The sequence below is a fragment of the Lissotriton vulgaris genome, chromosome 6 (genome assembly GCF_964263255.1).
Source record: "Lissotriton vulgaris chromosome 6, aLisVul1.2, whole genome shotgun sequence".
Lineage (NCBI taxonomy): Eukaryota > Metazoa > Chordata > Amphibia > Caudata > Salamandridae > Lissotriton > Lissotriton vulgaris.
In genome coordinates this window covers 561,374,542-561,397,407 of record NC_141694.1, presented here as the reverse complement: position 1 = coordinate 561,397,407, position 22,866 = coordinate 561,374,542, and positions in this window count along the sequence as shown.

The window sequence follows — 22,866 nt, the reverse complement described above, 5'->3', positions numbered from 1 at the left end:
CACTAAAGGTGCCGTGATCTTTTTGGTTTTTATGGCTGACCTATGTTCCTGAAACCTTGTCTTTGCTTCTCTACCGGTTTCTCCAACATAGCCCAAACCACATGGGCATTGTAGAAGGTAAATTATGTTTTTGCTCCTACAGTTCGTAAAGCTTTTTGAAGTAAGTTTTCTTCCATTGAAGTTTATCTCTTTAGTTTGTATACATTGCGGGCACATATTGCAATTTCCGCATTTGCAGTTTCCTACTGCCGGAGTATTATCAAGAGTTCTCTGACATATTTGCGGTGCTTCTCTATACGTGTGAACTAAAAGATCACGTAAGTTTTTGTTCTTCCTGAACGCAAACATCGGTCTCTCAAGTTTGTTCTGCTCATCGTGATTTAAGATATGCCAGTTTTTGTTTACAACGTTTTTAATCTGATTACTTATATTTGAAAACTGGCTAACAAATACAATTTTTTTGAGGGGTTCTTTCTCTTTTTTCTCTTTGTTGTTACTGACGAGTGCCTCTCTATCGTAGAACCTGGCTCTTTTGAATGAGTGTGATAGGAGTTTCTTAGGGTAGCCCCTATCTCTAAATTTCTTTTTCAAATTTTCAGAGTGTTTATAAAAATCATTAAGGTTCGAACAATTCCGTCTCAGCCTAAGAAACTGGCTGAAGGGGAATGCTCTCTCTTTGAGTTTTAGGGTGGAAGCTAGTAAAATGTAAGAGGGTATTTTTGGCAGAGGGTTTTGTGTAAAGTTCAACCTCTAGTGTACCCCCTACATCTTTGATGGTAATATCCAGAAAATCCACACTGGATGTGCTGTATGATGATGTAAATCTAAGGTTCAAATCACCCAGATTGAGCCAACAGAGAAATTCCTTCAGTAGGGCAGTGGAGCCTTCCCAAACAAAAAAAATGTCATCAATGTAGCGGTACCAGCCCGCTACATTCTTAAAAAAAGGCGCTAACTCATTATAAATATGTTTCATTTCAAAGGCTCCTACATATAGACATGCCAAACTAGGGGCACAGGTGGCCCCCATGCTGGTGCCCTTTAACTGCTTAAAAAACTCATCTTTGAAGAGGAAAACGTTGTTGAATAAAATAAGCTCAATGCATCTCACGATAAACTCTTTGTTCGCACCTCCTAGGTCTTGGGATTCCAGTAATCTATCAATGACTTCTACTGTGTCCTTTTGCGGAATATTCGTGTATAGAGACTCAATGTCTAGGGTAACCAGACATTGAGTCTCCCTACAGAACGTTTTTCCCTCTATTAGTGCTATCATATGGGCAGAATCTCTGACATAAGATTTCAGATCACATACCATAGGTCTAAGAAAGTGGTCTACGTACTTGCTAATAGGTTCCAGAAGGGAATCAATGCTACTCACTATCGGTCTCATCGGGGGGTCCACTGGGTCCTTGTGGACCTTTGGTAGCCCATATATTGCTGGGATTCTGGGTTCACAGTTGTTGAGAAATTTAAATTCCTCATCACATATCCAGTTTTTGGACTTCGCTTCATTTAAGAGGTCTAAACAGCTCTTAGAGACCTTAGTGATACTACTGCCGTTGGTACGTATATAATGTTCTTTAACCTCAAGCAGTTTGTACATTTTCTTATCATAATCACAGGTATTAAATAAAACAATCCCCCCTCCCTTATCTGCTGGTTTAATAGTAAGGGAGTTATCATCTTTGAGGGAGTTAAGGGCAGATCTTTCCTGTATGCTAATATTGTAGGCATTTGATTTTTTTACTTTGCAAACCAAATTATGGATATCGCTTTCTACTGCGGTTTCAAAGGCTTCTATATTTTTGCCCACCATTGTTAGCGTGGGAGTAAAAGAAGATTTTGGTTTAAATCCGGAGACGTTTGCACGTACTCTCGGTTCTTTATCCTCAAAGAAACGTGTTAGCCTGACCTTTCTAAAGAAAGAACGCATGTCCTTTTCCAGCTGGAATTGATCTACATGAGTACAGGGAACAAAGCTAAGGCCTCTACTTAGTACGTCTATTTCTATATCACTGAGTGTCTTATCAGATAAATTTATTATAGGTATTCGGCCGATGAAGGGTGTTACCCAGAAACCGGTCCCAGGATGCTTGTTTCCGGTTCAGGGAAGACCTGGCTTGGCAGTTCGGGCTGGACTGTTCCCATGAGGCACAGGGTCAAGACTGATTTGCATATAGCTCGGTCTGAACTGAGGTGCCAAAGTGAGCTAAAGAGTGATGATGGATTCAACCCAGAACTGTGACTGGAGGTTTCGCAATTCGGACTGTACCAAGAACTGTCAGTGACCTCATTATACAAGTGCCTTAAAAAGTGAATCCCCCAAAATAGACATAATATTCAAAAGTTTAGACCAATTCACATGGCCAAACAAAGAGCTGAAATCCATGCAGGCCAAGTACAGACTGCCCTGTTTTGGAATGGCATACTTGTTTATTAGACAGTAACGGTTAAAGCATTGATCAGTTGTGCCAAGACCTGCACATAATATTTAAGGGGCAATCCTATGTTCCTGAAAACCTGGGTATAGAATCTCAACAAAGAATGTACAGTGATTCCCTTGGAGCCTCAGAGAGAGTTTTTAGTCTATGCTTTCTTGGCCATGGTTAAAGCAAAAAATGCATATATTAGTTACATTTACATAAATGTATTATCGTTATTTGTAATCCAGTGATGCGATAATTGCACAAGAAAAGTATCCAGAAAAAGGTAGGTGGTCCAACGTACAGCTCAGTGCATGTGAATATGGATTGAGGTGAATATGAGTGTGCTTTGTGATATAAAATAGTACACTGTTGACTGGTTGACAAAACCATGTGATTAAAGCAAAACTCTATTGTTGAAAGTTCAAGTTTTTCGCTCCACCTTAAATGGCAGTCAACAAGACAAAACCCTGACGTTTTCAGCTCCCTAGCCCAACTTGAATGGGGTCTTCATCAGGACTAATAAAGGTAGCAAGCTACATTGAGTAGAATACATTCACCAGCCTATAATGACTTTATTACAGCAAGATGATCTTATCGTGACACAAACATCTATGCAGTATGCAGAACGAGATTCACAATATTAGCGGATTGCAGCATCCTAATGGCGATAAAGTGTATGTGGCTTAGGAAAGCCGATGCAGAGACTCTTCATATCTTTAGGATGACTCCAATTCTGAAAAAACACCTAAAACACTATGTATATCTGTTCATGTGAGTGATAAAGGAAAAATGGTATGTATACTTATCCCTGGCTCATTGTTTGAAAGACTCATTGGTGCAATTTTAATGCACACTCCTTTCCAGAAAACCATGAGAGACTGAAACCGCTCTGAACAGACGCCACACGTGATAAGAACAGATAAACATGTTGTGTAGCAATAATTCCTCTTTTAGGGATCATGAAAAAAGTGCAGCTGACACTTAGCGCCCGATTACAATGCGGTTAGGAAGGCCTCCTAATGGCATTTGCTCCTTCCAAATTGGATCGGGAATGTGTCTACCCGACTGAGGGCCAGATTACGGTGCGGTTAGGAACATAGGCTCCCATAGAATTCAATGGGAGTCCAACCAAATCGTATCTGGAAGCATCCGGCTGCATCATACTCGGTCGGTCGGACTCTCCCGATCCGAGTCGGTTGGAAGTAATTTCCAAACCAATTCGATCGGGAAGATTTCCTAACCGCATCAGAATCGGGCCCTTAGTGTTTGCATGAACAGCAGGAGGTAGCATTAAAAAAAACGCCTTTACACGTTAGAATTGAAATGATTCTCACAAACATGGAATCGCCATTAGAGAGATCAGCACTGTATTTATGCTGCCGTTGGGTGGATGCAGGGAAAAACGCTTAGTTAGAGAGTTCTACTAAAACCCATAACTAGTGAAGCATTGCCAACCAGTGGCATGAGAGGACTTATTGTTGCAGCTCGAGCGGTGTCCAATCTGCTACTACAAGACCACAAACGTGTTCTTGATTTAAATATCAGCTGGAGTCACAGCACGTTGTAGAGAAAAGATCAACATGTGGGAGGAGCCACCATCTCTCTTGGTGCTACATCTTACAGCTTTTTTACTCGTCATGACATCAGACCTCGTAGGCGGCTGCACTGGAAAGACAGACGCAAAGACAAATGAGTTCCCAAAAGAACAGGGTTTGTCATAGGGTTTAGCCAAAACATTTAACCACTGCTGTAATCTGTGGGAATCCGTGTTTGAAAATACTTGTCTACAGGTTTTAGCACAGTGTGGTAACAATCCACCTGAAGGCCTAAACTTTTTGATATACGTTTTTCACAGTAAATAATTCAGGCCTTCTGCATATATCCTAGTTTTTCATGAAACCATTTAAATTACTTTCATATTTTCACTATACTAATTTACCATTAATCCTTTATGGGTACCAGAGTAGCATGCCACTCTCCGATAAAGCACTTTGACGCCTCATCAGGGGTAGTAAGCGCTATATAAATGCAATTACCAGTGCTTTAAATGGGCTGGTACTCACCGGTACTGAGTGCCGGCACTTCTGAATTTTCTGGCCCTCAGTACCAGCACTTCTCATTAGCCAGAGAGAGCACAGCTACCCTAATGGACGGGACTGCATGCTCCAGTTATGTCTCTCCTACAGCACAGAGTAGATGCCGCTCTACTTCTCAGGAGCGTGTAAGTCGCCAAGCCTCTTTGCAGAGTCGCTGCTGGAGATTCCAGCAGCGCCCCTGTGAATGGCCTGAGACTGCAGGGGTCTAAGAGGGCTTGTCGTGCGTCATGCTGTGATTAACAGTGCAGGGTCTAGACACACCCTTCACTGTCGATCAGGTGCCAGAGGACTATTCGGCTGAAAGTGCTTTAGTCTCACCCCCGCCCCTTTCCATCAGGTATGTACATTGGTTGGGTGGGCAGTCAGTCAGTAATCCAGTTGTATTAGGATATTGAGTAACAGCCCTTCGCCTCATCTTTTTATTCAGGACAGGAGCTGCTTCTCTTTGTGGAAGGAAGGAGTAGGGATTGTGCGGTGTCAAGACATGAAAAAAAAAGACTTCGCTCTTGAGACCCCTTCCAGAGGCCATACGGGGGCATGCCCTGCTTCCCCACAGCCACAAAGCAGCAAACATGTTACTTTACCAACTTGTCCAAGAAGAATCAGGAAAAGCCAAACGCATGAGTAATGTTGGCAATGAAGTTTGTGGTTCAGCGGGAGCCGAGCCTACTATTCACCCCACTTCTCCAGCCATGCGTTTTTAACAGTGCATCCCACACACTCCACCAAACGCTGAAAATCTTAGGCTCTACTCCCTAGGCGTATTCTGCACAGTTTGTCAAGGCTACACAGGAGCAGGCTACAATTAATCTTTTGTGGACAGAATCTGAGAATATTAGGCTTACCATCACATGATATGACCAGAAGTGCAAACTGAGGATGTCTTGAGGAACAGCTAGCCAAAACTACTTACATGCAGGTTACACTAATAATTTCCAGACAAATCCTGCAAATGTTAGATTCTCGCCTAGTGAAAGAGTACACAGTTGGCAAAAAAAAACATGCACAGAGGTTGCATTTATCTTTTTCTAGAAAAAAAAAACCTTGCATGCCCCTAGGTTTAAACTCCAGGAGTGAAGAAGAGCTACCCTAAACGACATACTTACAGTTACACTAATGTTTTTTAGTCTAATCATGACAATTTTGGAGTAAAATCCTATCCCGAGCTCAGGCTTCAATGATGCACAGCTAAAAAAAAAGTTGAGGGTTGTATGCTGTGCGTGCAACAAATCTGGTCATGTAGCTTCAGAACATTGTTACTTAATAATAACTTGTGTGTGTGCGCCTTTTTTCTGTGAGAGAAAAGGGAGAGAATCAGAACACACAGTAGATTTTAGAGAGAATGTGTAGAGTGTGTGTATGTGCGTGCGTGTGTGTTTCCGTGTACGCTTGAGAGTATATAGTATTGTGCCAAACAAATAACAGTATGACATTAAGTAGCAGCAAATATTACAAAACGAGGAACTGTTCACATGTCATCCTTTTTGGGTTTCATTTTGTGTAATGAGTTAACCTGTTTCGTTTATGTGTTTTTCATAGTTTCTGCAACTGATAAAGTCATTATGTATCATCATATGTTGTCCTAAGCCCCACCCCTAGACCCGCCCACTCGCCACGCCTCTAGCTGATATTAATGAGTACCTGCACTTATTTTTTCCCATTTAAAGCACTGGCAATTACTGTACAATAATAAACAGATCAGATCTATGGCATGTGACATAACTTGTACCAATGACCTAATTAGGCCTTCTGATCATTGACTTGTCACCATAACCAACTCAGGCCTATCATATGGAGAAAAATCTGTGCAAAACAAACAATCCTTTTCAGCAGAAGCAAACTTCTGCCCACCAAAGCCAAATGCCTTCTCTCAGTAGTGCGTCTCAAAGCTCTTTCTCTATGGATCACATAAGGTCTGGTGATAGCTGCGCTGTGAAGCGAGACTTAATGAGCTATTGTGTGCAAATACTTCAAATTCGATTGTTGTTTTTTTTATACTATACTCTAAAGGTATATTTTTTCCATAAGACCAATGAAATGTTTGTGTCTGTTTGGTGGATGAATTAGAAATCTCACCCTATTTTTTTGGGTTGCACTAAGCATATTGTGACTTCACCCAAAACAATAAGACAGGTTTGGTTTTCATGTATCATCTGTAACTATTGAAATCCGCTGACCCACTAAACGCTAGTGCCTTGAACAGGTGCTTCGTAACATCCGATCTCAATTTACTGTTGCACTTTTGTCAGAATTATGACTAATTTTGTCAAAATTTGTGAACAGTCTGCGTTTTCTCTAATACATTTTTTTTTACAAAATTTACACGTGGAAAATGCCTGTTAAATACAAATACATGAGGTTTTTGGCGCACTGTGCCAAATCCATGTGTCATTTCCCATTTAAATATGCAACTTGTATTTGGTGTTATTTGTTGCATCCAATAATAATGATTCCTAAGGTATCTTTATTTATCGGATGTGATAAATAGCACACAAATTCTGAGGCATAGAGTGACTGAAAATATTGGGCACAAAAATTGCATTTTCATTTAACTGTGTTTTACAAATGTATGCAACACACAAATTATGTTCAATGGAATCTTCTAATTAGCAATTAGAGCACTAGCATTCTATAATCATGACAAAGTGAGCCACTCCTATGCACCCTGTTGCTGGAATAGTTGTGGAATTGATTTCCTATGGTGGAAACTGCAGCGAATGAACAAAACTAGGGTTTTCCTAATTTTGTTACAGAAATTATAGTTAGTGCTCTAGAAAGCTAATTTGAGGACACTTTTTTCCATAGATTCCACAATATCTACTGAACACAATTTTGCTGAAATAGAAGCTGTTAAATGTAAAGACTTTTATTTGAAGCACACTGATATAAATGTGCAGAGAGGTGTTAAGATGCTGATAAGAAACTAGCTGGTTAAAAATATGAGTGAACGTGTCTGTTTTTAAGGTTTTTAATAATTTATGGTGTAATACATTTTTAAATTGGCTAAAAATAGAAAATGAGAGATATTACTATTAGTGCAATCATTTCCTTTACTCGTCTGTTTACTCTAGCTGCTCTGCTCATCTGCTCTGTAGCTTCATACTGCCTCCGTTTTGAAATAGTAACAGTTTAGTAGTCTTTGTAGGTTTGATTTTTGTAATTGACCTTTTAGATGTATAGGGGTAGATTTAGCAACAGATAAAGCTACTTACAGACATAATTCATATTTAACACAACTAGATTTGTGCTCCAAGGTATAGTGAGACCACCTGTATGAGTTGCCATTCAGACCATACATTTGTTTCTTTGTAATTTTTCCCGCTTACTCTTGTCAGTAGATGCGTCTTCCTACATAAATGTGCACTTGCTGAAAAATATGTTTCATTGTAAGTTAAATATAAGGAAAGGATTAGAACGTTTATAAATATATATTGCCTACAAAAATGCTGCTCTGTATAGCTTGTAAATGACTGCATTCAAGGGTAAATAATTAAAACTTATTTTAAAATAACTAACATGAATCTGACAGAACAAACGTTGCAGGGAGTCTTATCCCTAATTTCCTTCTATGTAATTTTTCTCCCCCCCCCCCCCTATTTTGTTCAGTTTTAAAATCCTGATCCCCTTCCCAGTTACCCTAGTTGGACGTTAAATAGAGAATTGATATCGGGACACCTTAGTTACTCTGGTGGCCAATGACTAAGACATAGGCACATGACGGCATTGTCAGTGACTGATAGCACACGCACCAGAGGCTGCAGGGGTACTCCATGCGAAGGATTCACTGGAATCATCTGCAGAGGCGATGTAAGGCGCGACGTAGATGGCAAGAGAGGCCTGCCTAAATACGTAACCACACCGCATTACTTTCCCATTAGAGTTGGGAATGTAACTACTGCTCTGATATAACGCCGGATATGCCCAAGCATCACACAATGGGGTATAGCTATGCAATAACTGTAATGAATCAGATATGGCGGAGGCATCAACCTCGCTGAAACTGGCATACCACTCAATGGACATGACAAGCATGAGTTCACTTTGCAAAAATGAGAAATTACTGTGTGATCATTGCGACCCCTTCATTCCAGCACTGATACCCGGGGCATGAGATTATTTCACTGTATAGTATCAATGTTGTATACGCATAATGCAATGCCTTACATGAGAATATTTCCTGTTGTCCTTCTTGAATGGTTGCTATATGTGATATTTCAATGTTATATTCTCAATAAAATATATTCAAAAAAAAAAAATGAATCTGACAGAACAAAGAGGCTGCTATTTTAAAACATACTGAAACTGTAATGGACTACTACATTTTCACAGACTTGAAACAATGTATATATGCAGTAGAAAAATGGAAAATAATATTTTTAGTAACTTTAATTTCAGGAACTTGTTGTAGCAAGTATAAGGAACCTTTTCACATGTATATTTAGCTATCCGAACGGGAAAGTGAATGTTTCTAAAGCTGTCTTCTTTGGCATCCAGTCTTTCAAAGAAGACACATTCTAGGAGCCAGGTGAACATCCAACATCCATCGCACCCAAACTACGATGAACTATCAATTGCTCCCTCGAGACTTCCACATTCCCAGATGACTGGAAACGCGCTTAAGTCAAATCCCTCCTCAAAAAGCCCTCCACAGACCTGACAGACCTCAAGAACTTCAGGCCCATCTCACTTCTCCCTTTTAACGCCAAAGTCATCGAGAAAGTCCCTAGCACCCAGCTAGCGCGCTTCATAGAAGCCAACAACATCCTTGACACCTCTCATCCACATTCCGCAACAACCACAACACTGAAACCACCATCATATCCGCCACTGACAACATCCGCTCCCTCTACGACCAAGGGCACACAGCAGCCCTCATCCTCCTGGACCTCGCAGCAGCCTTTAACACCATCTCCCACCGCACACTAGCCGCCAGACTCCACTACGCCGGCATCCAGGGAACAGCCTATCCAGGGAACAGACTTAGACTGGGTTCGATCTTTCAGACAGAGCACAAAGAATAAGACTCTCGCCCTTCCTCTCTAAACCTACAAAGATCAGATGTGTAGTACCCCAAGGAGCCTCCCCCAGCCCCATGCTCTTTAATGTCTATGTGGCCCTCCTCCCAACCATCATCAGAATACATGGACTCAACATAGTCTCATACGCCAACGACATCTCCAGGCACTGTTTCCAAGAGGGGATGAAAGACGTTTGCTACCTGGATGAGCAGCAGTTGCCTGAAGTTCAACTCAGAAAAAACAGAAGTCCTCATCCGCGACTCCACCCCCTCCGCATGGGGCAACACCTGGTGGTACTCGGAACCCCAACCACCCCTACGGACCTTGCTCGCGACCTCAGCATCATATCAACTCTTCACTCACTGTGAACCGCCAGATCAACGCCGTGTCCTCCACTTGCTTCAACACCCTCTACGTATTTGGCGAAACCTTTAAATGGATCCCCGACGCCAGGAAGACTGTCACCCACGCACTCATCAGTAGCATAATGGGCTACGGAAACGTCCTCAACGCCGGAATCAACACAAATATCCTCTGCAAACTCCAAACCATCCAAAGTACCGCAGCTAGACTTATCCTTGACATCCCACTACATGACCACATCACCCGACATCTCTGCGACCTCCACTGGCTCCCTGTCAAAAAAGAATAACCTTCAAACTGCTCACACAAGCCTACACAGCCCTAAATAACACCGGAACCCAATATCTCTACAAACAGATCTCCTTCCACTCCCCCAAGAGAAACCTCTGCTCTGATGACAAAGCCCTAGTCACAGTCCCCCGCATCCGCAGGGCCAAAGCGGGTGGCAGATCCTTCTTCCTCATCGCGGCCAAGACCTGGAATGAACCCCCCTTCTGCATCAGACGAAGCCCAACACTGCACCAATTCAGAAAGGACCTCAAGACCTGGCTCTTCAAATGACCTACGGAGCTGCTCGTAACCCCCGCCCCCCCCCCCCTAGTAGTGTGCTTCAAAAATCCCTGATTGATACATTTTTCTATACAGTTATTTAAATAGTGAGTTATCTACTGTGATGGTTAGAACTAATTATACAGTTGGCATTTTTTAATGTTGTGGTGGCTATTGAAGTCCTGCTTTTGTTCTGTGTTTTTGCGACGCGTCCAGGGAGTATCACGATTACCAACATCATTGCGATCTCCGGAGTGGCCGTTAAAAGATCAAATTGCTTTTTAAAGATATTTTTTAGAAGCTCTAGAAAAACATGACTTAGGAGAAAACTGTAAGAAACCCCTAGTATGTAAAATACTGTAGTTTGTGTGGCTATATATGTTTTACGCTGCATGTAAAAGGCACGATTGTCGCAGTTAACAATGTCATTGCGACCATGAAAAGGTGATTTTGAATGAAACTTAGTACACATTTATGAGTTTAAACATGCTTTGAAAGAAGATATTTTTACATATTATTTTTGGATGTGTTGGTGGTCATTGAATGTCTGCTTTTGTTTTCCATTTTCGTGACGTGTCCGCGGGGATCACAAAGTCATCACGAAGATTGTCAAAAACTAAAGAAACAAAACCCTTTACAAAAGAAATTCACAATATTTCGGGTGCTGGGGGCTCTCTGACAAGAGCCATTGCGTTGGATGTAGGTCTATGGCTGCTATACATAGGACCCGATGCATAGTTTAAGGTTACTTAGAAACACCCTGTTACCTTCATCTGTAAAGTGCACTCCATCTTTTCAATAAATTCCATGCATGCCCAAACGCAGATTGTTGTTGTACCTACATCCAATGCAATGGTCTCTGAGGAATGCAGAAAACGTTTTTTTAACATGTTTCCTGGCATTGTCAATCTGTGGACAGAATTGATTGACCACTTCTATTTCTGTATTTGGCATATATTAGAGGTTACCCAGACTGTGTTAGGGAAAAGCTACATCAGTTCTTCAAATGTTTCTTTCATTAGGATTTCCAACCTTATTCCAGCCTGTGTGCCTAGGTCATTGCTCTCACAGTCCACAATCATGAGGTGAGAAGCTTAGGAATCCACAATAGATTTAACCAAAGCCAGCAACTGATGAAACTTTAACTTTTTTGCAGCCTCTTTAGCCCAATAGGTATAGCAGTGGCCCACAATCCATTAAAAAAAAAATTCTCTGAAAAAACCAAAGGTTACAGGAACGTTAAATTTAGGAAATGAAATTTAAAAAAAATTGAAATTCACATAAAAAAACAGAAGGTTACAGACAAGTGTACATTTGGCTCAAGTTTCACTTGTAGAAAACTAGAAAAATTCAGCAGCTATAGTTAGCTGAACTAACTATAATACGCTCCCCCCGCACTGCACTGCTTATGACCTCACATATTACATCACTCATTTTGTTTTGTTTACATATCTTTATTGGTATTTTCTGATTTTATCATAACTGGCATTACAATTTTATACAAAATATCTAAATATCCACAGCAGAATTATGGAACATATATAACGAATATCGGTACACATTTCAACAGCATGATAGTATTACTGGTTTACTATTCTTGATTACAAATACTTGTGCCATATGTGAATATGTGTTTTAAGGTCTCTGTGTGCTATTGCTCACATGTATTGCTATATCATGATTTACAAAGCGTAGTCAAGTCTATTTACATCATGTTTAGGGCACGTCAGACCAGAGCCAACATAACAATATCCAATATATATGCGGTCCTAGCATATAAAAACTATAATTCGGACATAAACATCATTTTACAAAAGGTTCACATAATGCCAAAATAAAAGAAGAATCCACTGGGGGATACCAATAAGACATATTTTCTAGAATGTGCAAACAAAACTGAAACTTATAATATTAAAACTGCCATCTATGATATATGAATAGGGTCAATTCTACATGGCTGAGTATGAAGGTGCACTTTCAATACATTGCCGCCTTGTGGCTCGTTTAGTCGGGGATTGAATCAGTGCGCAGATCTAAATACAATTACAAAACAGCAGAGGGCACACCTATATCTGAAAACGGACATAGCACAGATACGGACCAGGGGACATATACGTTTTCACTTTTATGCGCTCCAAAGTGCACCTGACCACACAGCCAAACGGCAAGGCACTAATTTGACTGTTACAGATTAGCAGGTTGAGTATTAACATCCTCCACTATGTCACTGCACTGAAGGGCAGTAAGTAGTGTGTCCCAGCCTTGTGCGATAGGGTATTTCCGGAGCCCCGCCATCTCCTCTCTGTGCAGCACCGTGCTCTACGCGTGCACCCATATTGTGAGGGGGCATTTCCAGCTAACTATCTCTGGTGGATCCGCATGTTTCCATTTCTTAGTTATTAATTGTTTCGCAGTGATCAAACCTAAATCTCGAAATCTCGAGGTAACCTTATTTTTTTTGATCTGGCATAAAGCCCTAGAAGCCAAACTTCTCATGACAATGTCAGGGGTGTGTTTGTGCATAAGACAAGAGTTGTGACCACCTCCTGCCAATAATGTTGTAGGGATGCACAAGCCCATCGCATGTGAAGTAGGTCCGCGTCCAGCTGCTGGCAGCGCAGGCATGCAGAGGTGGCGATAGGAAAATATCTATTTATCTTGTCAGGTGAGAGATACGCCCTCAGTATAATGAATGTTTGTATAAGTTTGAACCTAGAGTTTCTCAGTATGTATCTGGAACCCGCCAGGATAATATCCCACTCCCTATCGGTCCAGGGTTGGCCTCTGTCTGTTACCCAGCTGACTCGTAGTCTTTGCATTGGCTTTAATGTATGTGCAAGAAGCGCCTCCACCAGCCAATGCACTACGTGTAATCCCGCCCAATTACATGCAGCTATTGTAATAATTGATGTGTCGGTGGCTCAGCTGTTAGGTCCCCCAGGCTGCTGACAGAGTCTTCAGAAGGGAGGTATGTAGGAGGAATTGGCCTGCCAGCAACTCAACGTCCTCGACCAGTGTCTCGAGCGTCAATAGTACGCCGTCCCTATATAGATCGCCCAAAGTGTCTAACCCCGCAGCGTGCCAGGTCGTCAGGACTGTGTCCGATGTATCCAGTCTGCCACTTGGTGTTCTCATCAATGGCAAAATCGGGGCGTATGGAAGGGCTGCACAGGTAAGATATAAACTCCTCTTGTAACATTAAAACGCCAGTCGCAAATGGAATTCTGGTGGTTGTAGAAGTTTAGCAACGGGGTGGAACAGATGACACATTTGAGAGTGGATCCAGAGCTGGTGCACAGTCGCTGTATCTTCCAGACACCTACCGTCTAGCCATTTCGTCGCCCATTGGAACTGGGTTGCTAAATAATACAGTTCCATATTGGGGACAACCAGCCCACCCTGACCAGAAGGAACATACATCTTTCACAAAGCAACTCGTGGCCTCCCCTTATTCCATATTAAGTCCCGAAATAACCGTGCCAACTCTTGGAAAATCCTAGGTGGGATATAAAGTGGGAGATTTGAGAAATAATAATGCAGCTTGGGAAGTACAATCATTTTCAGCAGGGTGATGCAGCTCATGACAATCAGCTGGAGTGTTTTCCAAAATTGCATTTGAGCTCGTAGAGCTGAAATTGCTCTCACCAAATTGCCCTCCAATAAGTCGTCAAGCATCCGATATATAAAAGAAAACGAGATATCTGAAGGTGATGGGGTACCATGTGAGGGGCGAGCCAATTAGAACTACAGCTTCCTCTGTTGTATCGGTACTGAATGGATAGATTCCCGATTTAGCCCAATCGACCCGGAGTCCAGATTTCTCCTCAAAGGTCCTAAGTATGTCCGCAATGGACGTCGGGATTACATTGACATCCCGGAGGTATAATAGCAGATCATCTGCATATAAGGAAACGACGTGTAGCCCATCTCCCAGCCGTATACCCCACACCTCCCCTTCTCTCCAGAGCATGATCGCAAAAGGTTCCTTAGCAAGAGAAAACAGCAACGGGGACAAGGGGCAGCCCTGACGTGTTCCTCGCCTCACTCCAATTGGGTCCAAGATTAATCCCCCGGTGCGGACTCGAACAGTGGGGCGTTGATGTAATAGATGAATCATATTTAAATAGTGCTCTCCCAGATCATATTTGCCCAAAAGTGCTGCTAGATAAGGCGCTTCCAAAGAATCGAAGGCTTTCTCCAAATCCAGATCCAAGCAACCCGATCAGGGCCAACTATGTGTTGTGTATTGCTGTACAAAACCATTCTGGTCAGGGTGTACCAACATTTTTACTAAGGGTGAAAGCCGTTTAGCCAATAGTGCTTTTCTAATCTGTGTTAAGAAACGCCAGCGGGCGATAGGAGCCCAGGAGACCGGGATTTTTATCAGGTTTAAGGAGGCAGACTAGCAGGGCCTCGTTCTGTGTAGTGGTAAGGGTAGAGTCATTGAGCGCAGTTTCGTACACTTTTAATAACTGCGGCACTAAAATGTGAGTGTATGCCTTGTAAAACTCAGTTGGTAGACCATCTGGTCCCGGTGACTTCCCATTAGACAGCGAGAAAATACTGTCCCGAACTTCTTGTGATTGAAGAGGGGCGTTCACTAAACGTTGGATGTGTGTAGGTTTCGTCAAATCTAGGCCCTCCAGGTAAATCTGTAGCTCTAGGGGTGTAGTTCGCATGCGTTACTTAAACAGATCTTGATAATGCATTACAAACGCACTGTGAATATCTCGCTGCGTAAATGCAATTCCCCCATTCGCCATCCTCTCCGATACTATTGGCACTGATGACTCCTTTTTGCGGATGAGCCATGTAAGTAACTTACCTGCTTTATCACCTATATGATGCGTCCGTGCTGAGTGAGTGGCATAATTTAGACATCTCAACCGCTCTAGCAGTCATGCATGTTCCTCTGTGTGTAGATCCAGCCGCCCCTGGGATCCATCTATGGCTGCTTGCTCACCAGTGGCCAGCCTTCGTTCTAAAATGGTAATTTCCTTTTCAAATTGTGCGTGCATACCCGCCTGTGTCCCTAAACAATGCCCCTAACGACCACTGTAAGGCCATCCCATTCCACCAATGGCGACATGGCTGTGCCCCCATTTTGTTCAAAATATTGTGCCACTGTGGTGGCCAATAAATCTCGGAAACACGCGTCGAGGAGAACATCCGACTGGAGACGCCACATTGGGATCGGCGGCAGCTCAGTCTCCCACCGTAGCTCCATCACATGTAGATTATGATCAGAGTGCGTGCGTCCCATATAGGACGACTCAGGAATACATGATAGGAGATCGTTCAACACCATGAACCGGGCCAAGCGCACATGGAGTCTGTGGACCTCAGAATTGTAGGAGTATACCCTAACCAGCGGGTTCCTGAATCGCCACTCATCAGCGAAGTGCCATTGCTCTGCCCAGTGTGTCAATGCTTTTGTAGCAGCGTGCATGGCTGTGCCAGAAAAGGGAGGAAAAGAGCGATCTAGGGAGACATCCAGTACACAGTTATAATCACTGCCCAAGATCATAGGTATATCGTGCCGTGCGGATAGTTTTTGCGATATCTAATCTAAAAAGGCTGCCTGCTCAGTGTTGGGTGCTTAAAGTTATTTATTTATTTATTTATTTAATAGTTTTGTTAAGCGCGTAGTAACTCAGAGGAGCATCCCAGCGCTGACCTGCTTCTTCCAGGGTTTCTGCCGTCTGGTGTGTTTATGTTTTGGGGAAAAGGGAGGTCTTAAGGGATTTTCTGAACTGGAGATAGTTCGATTCTATCCTGAGTCTTCGTGGGAGAAGGTTCCAATGTTTAGCAGTGTGGACCGAAAACCGACGGCCGCCAGTCTTGGCTTTTTTGACTCTGGGAGCCGAGATGAAATTTTCTGTACTGGATCGAAGATCTCTTTTCGATTTATAGGGGTTTAAGATTTCTTTGAGAAGAGGGGGGCCATTGTTGTTGAGGGTTTTGTGGGCCAAGCAGAGGGCCTTAAAGATGACCCTCTCTCTCACTGGGAGCCAGTGGAGGGATTTAAGAGCCGGTTTGGCGGAGGATCTTCCTGGTGTACCTGTGAGTAGGCGGGCGGCGGCATTTTGGATTTTTTGCAGTGTGTTCATGGTGGCTTCAGGGGCTCCCAGGTAGATGGCGTTGCAGTAATCTAATCTTGCCAGGATTAGACCCTGAATGAGAAGCCTTCTTGCGGTGTCGGGGAGCAGGGGGAAGATCTTCCTGCAGGCTCTGAGTAACCCGAAACATGTTCCTGCTGTCTTTTTAGCCTGGGTCCTAAAGCTCATGTCTTTCTCGATCCATACCCCGAGGCTCTTGACCTCTTCCTTGGGAGCGGGGGGGTCACCTAGGCAGCTAGGCCAGAGGTGAGATGGCAGAGATGGTTCCTTGTGGCCCATCAGGAGTATCTCGGTCTTGGAACCGTTTAGTTTCAGCGAGGATAGATTCATCCATCGGTGGATTTCGGACAAGCAGCTGTGGAGGTCAGAAGGGGCGTGGTGGGGGTGTGAGAGGGTTACGATCAACTGAGTGTCGTCGGCGTAGTTGATGATTGACACGCCAAACGGACTGACCCTCTTCTCCAGTGGGGCCATGTATACGTTGAACAACGTAGGGCTCAAGGATGAGCCCTGCGGTACTCCACACCGGAGGGGGATGGTAGGTGAGTGGCTGTCATTTTCCCGCACCTGGAAGGAACGTCCTGATAAGAATGATTCGAGCCACTTCAGGGCCGAACCTTTTATTCCGACTTCTCCCAGTCGGTGGATAAGGGTAGGGTGGTCCACAGTGTCGAAGGCCGCACTGAGGTCTAGGAGGATCACTAAAGTGATGCCAATACTACCGCCTTACTCTCCAATACACCCCTAACTACAACATACCTGCCCTCCCCATCCACTCTTGTGTCCAGCACCCGAAACAGAGTACCCTGCCTTACCCACTTTAGAACCCCTCGTGCATACTCAGAATAGCCAGTCACGTACAATTGCCCCCTCAAATGTCTATGGAGGAATGTGACTTCTTCTTAAGGCAGATGTGTCTCCTGAAGGAGTGCTATTTGTATGGAATGAGGTTTTATATAGCTATGAATACCTCACACATTCCAGGTTCCTATCTTGATGGCGGCCATAACCAATAAGTGTCAGGGGTGCAAACGGTCCCATCCGACCAGAGGGTGGGATAGGCTGGCAGTAGGCATGTAAAATCCATGCTAAAGTGCATTACCCTGCGCGAATCGACTTCAAACAATCATTATATGCCTGTTGAAAAATGATGGCATAATAAGCATTAAAAAAATCCACAATAAAAAAATACCATGACAGCAATTCTGCAACAAGCAATCAACCAAACTTGTAATACAATAGTACACAACTAATGTCTGGGGTATTGTGCACAGCAATACAGGAACTAGCTATAGAAAAGAAGGCGACAGTCATTAGCGGCTGAACCCGTCTCTGGCTAGACACTTGTAAAAACAGGGCAGCTGCCTGTTTGACATACGTAATATTCCCATATAATAAGGGGCCAACAAGGGGAGCATGTCGACAGTTCCGGTACCTGCTGTGCAAAAGTTACACCATCTCGGCTACCAAGTACAAATATTACAGCACATAAACAGCATACAAAGTCTCTCATACTTGCGTGTCCGATGGAACCATGTATTGCTCGGCCAATGAAGGAGAGGAGAGACCAACTATTGATATACACATACTCAAGCAATGTTATCAGAAGTCTGTGGGGTGACATGCGGCAACACGCAGGAGACCTGGGAAACAGGAAAGTTGTCTGATAGTTCATCATCACTGGGCAGCCCTTGTAGATCAGAGTCTGAGTTGGTTTCTTCTTCACATATTACATCACTCAAGACACGGTCAATGACATCACTGATGACATCACTGATGACATCATCCACAGATTCTATGCTACACCCCCTCACACCCCAACATAACCTTTCATACACCCACTCTAAGTTCCAGACTGCCATTCTCAAAACCATTGACACACCCATACCAGAACTTAACCACCCACTCACTGATTCATCAGTCTACACACACATACATGCATACAGCTACTCATACACCAGCTCACTGCCTAATACAACCACTGATATATCCACTCGTACACCCATATATCCACTCAAACACTGTCCGTTCCCCATAGAGCTACTTAAATACCCATAGAGTCAATCACACTGCCACTTATTCAGCTATACAGTTATACACTCACCCACTCACTTATTCCTACAGATACTAACACATACTCATTCACCCATACTGTCAGTGACGCACACACTCATCCATGCAGCCACTCTCACAATCACTTACTTACACAGTCACTCATACTCCAACACTCACCTATACTGCCTTTCACATATGCAGTAACTCACCCATATACACAGCCCCTCACCCACCCACACATCTATTCATACACCCACACAGGTACTCAGACAACCAATGAATCATCCATACAGACATTCACGTACCCACTCACCAACCCATACAGCCACTTAGAAACCAACTGACAGACTAATACAGCCAATCAGACAACCTAGTGACTCACCTATACATTCACTTAGACACCTAATTGCTCACTTAAACAGTCACACACTTACTGAGTCACCCATACAGGCACTCATACACCCACTGATTCATCAATATGCCTTCTTATATATATTTAACACTCATAAACGTTTTAAAGCCACAGTCACTGGATGATATCATCATGATGTAATTTGAGATGTTATGAGTGATGTCACTGACCATGTCATGAGTGATGTACTAAGTGAGGTCATAGGCAGTACATTGCAGGGACACAAGCTATAGTTAGCTCAGCTAAGTATAACTGCTTAATTTATTTGGTTTTGTACCCGTGAAACTTGAGCCTAACTATAACGTCTCTGTAACCTTTGTTTTATCATTGAATTCCTAAGTTTGTTTTAATTAATTTTCTAACTATAACATTCTTGGAACCTTTGTTTTTTTCAGGTAATATATATAATTGTACACAAACATACCTACATCTCATGTCATTTGCCTCAAAGGGTATAAATACTTAGGATCGTGTTTGCATAGGAAAAGCCTTTTTTGTATTACTAATAACTATGGCGCTGTTTGTTGAATTTCCATGAAACGTTTAAAAAAAAGTGCTACTTTTTAACTAGTTTGGCCGTTGAAAGTTTTGAGGGGGCATCTATGAAGCGATGGGTGAGAAAAAGAGGGCTTTAGGGTTTTTAGAAGGGGGGACCCATTCACACCCCCTCCTACATATTTATGCATTCCCCCAGCCCACCCTGGGACCAACAATAAAAAACAATTTAAAAAAACAACATTTTTGACGGCATTTGCGGATCCAGCAGAAGGTTTTTTTTACATTTGTTTTTGGCTGGGTGGGGGGTGAGGGAGTTTTTACCCTTCCCCCTTTTCTTTTTCTCCATTGTTTGTGGAATTTGGTTTAACCAATGTAGTTCCGTAGTTTGAGGGTCTGAGGTTCGGTGGTTCCGAACCCGTTCAATAAAGGTCGTCGGAAATAGACGATTTTGGTGTCACGAGTGCGGTGTGTACGAGTGTTTTCGTCTTAATCGATCAATGAGAACACTACGTATTCAGAGATTTCGTTTGAACCCTCGGGTTCCATTTTGTGGACGGCAGCCATTTTGTGTGGTTTCCCTCACAGTGGCCGATGACTGCGGCCGAGCGAGTCCTTGGGACATGTACACCTTAGCTGACTTCTGAGTGACCTGGCCGAACTGACTCCCTTGCCCGAGGCTGACCTCGCAGAGCCAGTTCCTTGTTAAGCAGCTGGTCAGATAAAGATCAAAGAGCAGGACATTGCCGAATTTACAGTACACTGCACCCACCCTTCTATCTTGCTTCCAATCTGTTTCTGCTCCTTCCTTTACGACATAATCACTGATTTGGGTTAAGGTTTTATGATGGGTTTGTCTGGCCTGATCGAACAGGAAAGTTGGAATGTGCTTGGTCATTTCTGGTGGGCTGGACAACGGAAAATGGGATTGTCGTCATGCGCTACTTTTGAAATGTCACATTGTCATTGGTCAGTTTGTGTGTAACCGATGCTACTTTGGAATGTGATTTTTGGCATAAAAGACCATGCTCCGCTCATTGAAATTGTGCAGTCTCTAGCGAACCACCATTGTTGTGCTTCGTAGATCTCTGTTCCTGGTTGCAGCCAATAAACTTTGGTCTTTGACGTCATCGAGAAGTGTCCCGTGTCTCTGTTTGCTGAGGCAGGGGAATACGAAGACTTTGAGCGTTTTCCCTGGCGCTGCTGGGTTCTAAAACCCGGTTCTTCACCAACTCCCTTGATGGTCGCCAACAATTCCTCGTTGAAGTGTAGGCAGCCAATCAAGTTTGGGTAGGGTCTCAGTAGGCTGTTAGGCTCCTCGATGTCTATATTTTTTAAAACTTAATTTCTCTGAAACTACTGAATAGATTGACACCAAATCACAAAAAGCAGGCCTTCTGGATCAACATCTAGCATTCGGCCACATTTGTTGTAATTCCGTTCTGTGGTTCGGGCTGTAGTGTGTTAAAAAAATGAAAAATACCCTCAGACATAACACGGGGAAAACTTGTTTTGGGAACCCCCTTTTATCTCGCCCCCCACTTGAAGGATCACCCTGAAACTTTCAACACAGCAGCTGAACCAAATAGAGGACGTTTTTAGAATTTTTTGAAGATTCGTCAAGCTGCGCCAAAGTTATTGGCAAAACAAAAAACGCTTTTCCTATGGAAACTTTGGTACTAACTATAACTACCTAGTGACTGTCAGTAGGTAATATATATATATATATATATATATATATATATATATATATATATATATATATATATATATATATGATTTTATCTGCATGAAATGTGAGCTTAACTATATTATCTCTCTAACCCTTGATTTTTTTTTTCATTGAATTTCTAAGGTTTTTTAAATTCTGATTTCTTAACTAAAACGTCCCGTTTAACATTTGGCTTTTACAGTGAATTTCTAAGGTTTTCTCAATTCTATTTCCTAACTATAATGTCCCTTTTATTTTTTTCTAGGTCTTGGCATAAAATTCCACCTTGCTCGCAGAGTTTGCGTAATTCGGCAAATATGCATTCTAGGGAGATTGCCAATAAACTCAGCACAGCATTGGAGCGGAATGTTTATCTGATGGAGCTCTCATCACGTACTTTTGCTCATGTGGGGAGTGTGGCGAGACTTAATGGGCTCTCGCCTTCAGTCGGGCAACCCTCAGCAGCCAAAGGGAGTTTGTCCCCCTACCAGTCATTCACTAGGAGGGCCCTTTGCAGAATGGATGAGAAAGGAGGTGGGGCCTCTGACGAGGTCCCAGCAGTCTGGCTGTGGGCTATGTAGTTGTCACAACAATAGTGGTTCCGGGCCCAGAGTGACTCTCAGCAGCCAAGGAGAGTTCATCCCACAGCCAGCACTATGCCAGGAGGCCCCTGTGCAATGTGGTTTAGAAAGGGGGTGAGCTTTCAACAACATCTCAGCAATCTGGTTGTGGGAGACTTAGTTATCGCAACAATAGGGGTTCTTGGCCCCCAACGATCCTCAGTAGGCAAAGGGTGTTAATCCCCCAACCAGTAGTACACCAGAAGGCCCCTGTACAGAGTAGTTGAGAAAGGGGGCAAGCCTCCAGCAACCAGCAACGGGGATGGGGCGCCTGACAACGTCTCTGTGGGGGACTTAGTTATCACAACAAAAGGGGTTCTTGGCCCCCAACAACCATCAGCAGCCAAAGGGAGTTCACCCTCCAACCAGTAGTACTCCAGGATGCCCCTGTGCAGGGTGGTTGAGAAAGGGTGCGGGCCTCCGATGAAGTCTCAGCAGTCCACTGTGGGGGACTTAGTTGTTGCAACAATAAGGCTTCTTGGCCCCTAACGACCTTCAGCAGCCAAGGGGAGCTCATCTCCAACAGTAGTATTCGAGGAGGCTCCTGTGCTTGTCTCAGCAAGCTAGTTTCTGACCTTTATGTCTGTGACTGCTGTTGTCGGTCTCTCCAGCGTACGTGGTCTATGCCCGTTCTCTCCCTCTGTTCCCCTCGCTGCCCCCGTATCTCTCTGCCCAGTTTTTCCTTCTGCTCCCCTCGCGGCCCCCATGTCTCTCTGCCCGTTTTTGCCTTCTGTTGCTTAGCTGCCCCTGCATTCTGTGCCACTCGTTTCCCCTGTTTTTTGTGACCTTTCTGCCCTTTCTTGTGACCTTTCTGCCTCTGTGACACTCGTTTCCCCACGTTTTTTGTGACCTTTCTGCCCTTTCTTGTGACCTTTCTGCCTCTGTGCCACTCGTTTCTCCCCGTTTTTTCTGACCTTTCTGCCCTTTCTTGTGACCTTTCTGCCTCTGTGCCACTCGTTTCTTCCCTTTATTTGTGACCTTTCTGCCCTTTATTGTGAC